Source organism: Vigna unguiculata, chromosome 4 (genome assembly GCF_004118075.2).
Source record: "Vigna unguiculata cultivar IT97K-499-35 chromosome 4, ASM411807v1, whole genome shotgun sequence".
NCBI lineage: Eukaryota > Viridiplantae > Streptophyta > Magnoliopsida > Fabales > Fabaceae > Vigna > Vigna unguiculata.
The window spans coordinates 17,728,561-17,733,775 of NC_040282.1; positions in this window are offsets into that span (position 1 = coordinate 17,728,561).

Sequence of the window (5,215 nt, forward strand, 5' to 3'; positions counted from 1 at the left end):
TCAAGAGGTGTATCGTGTTTGTACAATTCTATATTAGAGAAAATAAGATTATCTAGTCAAAATCATTAGTCGTATAATTTATTTTTTAATTAATAAACTTATTCTAATATAAAATTGTTGTCAATCACCATACATCTAAAATATTGTCTGCTTTGGAGTGTGAGCTCTGTCACGGTTTTGTCCTTACAAGACATATCGGAGAAGGATGGAAGGGGAAGGAGTATTTAAACCGCCATAGACCCCAACCTCTAAACGATGTGACTATTAATTGAGAAGTAGGAATAACATATAAGTTATTAAAAGAATGGTTAAATTACTCTTTTGATCCTTGTATTTGTCAAGTAGTGTCAAATTGGTCCTCAAGTTCTGTTTTGTCTCAATTTGGTCATTATTTTTTTAAAATGATTTAATTTGGTCCTTGCTGTCAATTTTGACCAAGCAGTGTTAAAGTCAACACTAAGTGTCAATTTGTGGTTTTTTGGACTTTTTTAATATATATATATATATATTTTAATTTTCTTTAATTTTTTTTAATTTCTTTTACACATGTCACTTCACAATTGTGTCACGTGTCAAAATAATTTAATTTTGTCCTATATTTGTTTTTAGTTTCAATTTAGTACTAACTTTTTGTAAAAATGAAGAAATATTAACCCTCCTTAAATTGACACTCAATTTACTTTTTGTATTAAATATTACGATGATATTCTTATTAAAATTGACATTTTTATTAAATATTTGTAGAAATATTATTGTACCACACCTAGCCAAACTCGACCAAATAAGTAAACAATGTGTATATTAAGGCAGCCAAGTTTCCAGCCTAGGCCGAGTTAGCCTAAACTTGTACTGGTTTTAACCTAAACTAAACATCTAAAGGAACAACCTGCATCTCATATCACCAACATAAGCCATCAAGACAAGTAGCCGGCCCAGACCGACTACTCCAGCATATCTGGTAAGATTAGAGCCTAGGCCGACCACTCCAATGGACTCAGTATGATAGAAGCCCCCGCGTTCAATAAACCTTAAGGGCCTGGGTTAGGGCCCAGGCCCACTCATAGCCCAAGCTAGAGCCCAAGTCAAGGCCCAGCCCATGAAGTGGTCAAACAGCATTAAATGCTCTATAAATACACGTGGACCCCAGCAATTGAAGGTACGTATTCATTAATCATTGATTTGACTCTCTGAGAGCTTGGACTTACTTGAGCTTCAAAGACTCTTCTGCAGGAACAATTGGCGCCCACCGTGGGGCACGAGACGAACACTTTTAGTACCCGCTTTTCTCTGAAGATGGTTTCCATCCGCAACAAAGCTGGAGCGAACAAGCAAGCGGATGTTGGTCCCTCTGGACCTCCTGGCATCACCCCCAATTTGGCCGCTGATGAGTGCGTATTTTTGCCCTCATTTAATGTTTAATTCTGGGTATTTAATTGAATTTGTGTGCCTAAAGAGTGATTTAATTGATAATTTGATAATTAGGTTGTTTGAGCTTGTGTGATAAAAATGTCTTAAAAAGTGATTTTTAGCTGCATAAATTATTTTTGGATATTTTAACGTTTGTTGATGCAGCTGAAGTTAAGTTTTAAGCTCATTTAGAGGTGTGGAAATAAATTGATTAAAGCTTCATGACACCTTAAAGATAAATCAAAGAATAAGAAATTATCAAAAGCACAAAAATTCAGGCCAAGCATTACATGAAGACGGCAAGAAAAGCTTGAAAAAGTGAAGAAGTTTGGCTAAACCAAGAAGAGAGGAAAAAAAATTGGACCTTGCGGTTTTCTTTATCTTTATGATAGAAGATAATTTGGGAAAATATATCTTTAGATATTTTATTTGATATTTTTAAATAATTATCTTATTTAATTATATCATAAAATATTAAAAGATAATAACTACCAAATCTTTTTAAATATGACAAGATCTTCTTGAATCTTTTTAGTTCCACAACAAACAAATATATCTTGAAGATATTGGATTATTTAGAAGATAATTTAAGGAGATTGCAAAGGGTTGATTTGGAAAATTAATACAAATATTAATTGGTGATAATTTATCATATATCTTTAAGTAATTAATTAATTTAATTATATTAGATATTGATATTATCAACCAATTATATTTGTCAAATAGTCTATATCTCTCCAAATATTTTTAAATATTTATATTTATCTTTATTTTAAAAGATATTTGAGAGATTTTAGCAACAGAAAAGCCCAGTCCAATTCCTATATAAAGAGACCAAGGGAGAAGCAGAAAACAAGCTCGGGACTTCGGAGTTTAGGAACCCTTAGGGGGCCTAATTTCGTTTCCTTTCTCTCTCTATTCTTCTTTATTTCTATTTTGTATTCATGGATTGCTAAACTTCTTGGGTTGATTCCATTGTAATTTCATTATGGATTTGAGGTTAGAATGAATTAATTTCTTTGTTCTTTTTATTATTGTTGAGGTTTTAATTCATCTATGTCTTTTATCTTTGAATCACGTAAAAAGTAATGATTTTAAATCTATATGCATGTTGATCATATGAGTTCAAGGGTTTTTAAATTTAATTGAGACTTTACTTTGATTTTATTTAGAAACTTTCATATGATTAAATGAGTTTTTACCAATAATTGAGACTTTACTTTGGTTAAAGGTATTTACTCTAACTGAAAATTAATTGAGACTTTACTTTGATTAATTAAGCTTTTTATTTGGTGAGGAGATAAAAGAATAGACATGATTAGGCATAGTAAAATTTGATTGAGACTGTACTTTGGTTGAATTTACTGTGGATAATCTAAAAGTTCTCACTTTTAATTGAGACTGTACTTTGGTTAAAAGTGAGAACGCCAACAAATTAATTGAGACTTTACATTGATTAATTTGTAAATCTTAACAATAATTAATTGAGCAATAATCTTTAGATAACCGATGATGAATCTATTTTGAAAAAGCAATGGAATCAATCTATTTTCTTTACTATTGTTTTTATTTCTTTTTATCTTTTAAATTTTATTTCTATCTTTGTTTATCTTAATCCCCTATATTTTTTATTTTATTTGACTAACTCTTTGTATAGTTTTATAAGAACTAATTTGTTAAAAATCAATTCCGTGTTCGTTGGGAGACGACTTTGGGTTACTTTACCCTTACTATTTTGTTGACTACTTTCTTAACAATACTGAAGTTGTTATAGATAAGTAGTATTAATTTGATCGCGTCAACGACAGCGTTATCAAATTTGGCGCCGTTGCCGGGGAACACGGTTAGAATTTTTATCATTTTAGTTCTTATTTTATATTCTTTTGATTTTATTTTTTTTTATTTTATTTTATTTTTTGTTTATCACTAACATTTTTTTTCTCAATTTTTTTCTAACATTTTTTTTCTTTAGTTATTTTATTTTATTTTATTTAGTTATTTTTTTAAGCATAATTTTTGTTTGAGGAATTTTGTTGGGAAATTTGTGAAACTAGTTGGGAAAAACTTTGGCTAAGGAAAGACAAGGTACTTAAGTTGTCCATTGAGACGCACCTCTCTTTCCTGGAAGTCTACTCAACAAGCTTTCAACTTATTTCTTTTCAGAAAACCTCTTTCAAAAATGCAAAATAGTTTTTCATATGAAAATAATCAACAGTGTGATTTTCAAGTGAATTATGATTACTATCCACAGCAACCACGTGATTCATATGATTATCAGCAACAAATTGTCACACCTACTTCTGCACCTGATATAAGTGGGTTAACTTTACGACAATTTAATGATCTATATCCTAGATCATCTTTTTTGGGATATGAGCAACAACCATATTCTGAGTGTCCACCTCAGCAACCATATGTTCCAAATAGTTTTCAGCAACAATATGTACCACCACAGCAAGTTGAAGCAACCAATGGACCATCCTACAGGGAAGTTATGATACTAATGGGTGAAGTTATAGAGAAATTAGAGTCCATGGATGAAAGGTTGCGAGTTGATCAACGATGCAGAAATATTGAGCAAGAGTGGTACGAAAATAAGCAAATATTGTCTGATATGTTGAGGGATGCAAGTAAGAACAACTTCATAGAATTACTTGTAACTGTTAATACCACCCCTCAACCCCATCAGAGATTTCCTGAAAATCCAGATTTTAACGAACTTCGTCATGAAATCAAAGATGTGCTTCTGAAGTTGGCCATCAGAGCTGAACAAATGTCTGAAGATTTGAGTCAGCTAATGAATGATGCAGTGAGAAAGGTCACTTTGGAAGATATGATGAAAATGATGACTGAAATGATGAAGATGAATCAGACAGATCAGAAAGAGATGATGAATGCCGCCACACAAAGCTTGCAGAATCAGTCTGAAAAACCAATAGCGGAATCACATCACATTGATATATCTACTGATGGATATAATGATTTCATAGTAATATGTCTACTGATGGACATATCAATTTTGCTAAAGATGTTGCTGATGAAGAAATTAAAGATTCTCACACAAACATATCTACTGATGGATATGTTGATGATGCTCAATGTGAATATAAAGTTGTACCCGTTGATGAGGATATGAGTACAAATGATCATTTTCAAGAGCAAAGTTGTGAGAACAATACAATGGAGGAACCAAGTGCAGTTGAAGAGCCAACATATTCGAAGATGCAGCTGAAGCATCTACTATTGCAACTGACTTGGTTAATGATGAAGCAGCAGAGTCAACAACACCAGGTGAAAATTTTTGCTCAGAAGATGAGATTATGAGGATTACTGATGATCCGCTTAACCATCTGAATGCACCTGATGATGCTCAAGTTGAGTTGAAGCCACACACTCCACACATCAAGTTTGTTGATGTGAATGATGCAAATAAGTTTTCAGTGGTTATCTTTGTTGACATGGCTGCAGAAAAAGAAGAAAGGTTGCTACAACAGGTAAAAAGCTTAGATTCAAATTCTTTTGAAATCATTGTTGATAGAAAAGTTAATTTGCATGCATGTTTGTTTTTTGTTTTGTTTTTAATTTTAAAAATATTAAAAAAATTTCAAAAATATGTGTTTTTGTTTTCTTTAATAAAATTGTACAAGCTGACTTGTACTTTATAAAATTAAAGAAAATAAATTTTGACATATGGCCAGATTGAGCCAATAGTCACAAATTTTTCGTTTCCTCCCCAAAATAAGTCCATCAAGGACATTTTTTTTGAAATAAGTGTGGGGGAGACAAACTGTAGGTAGGATTTTTTTTT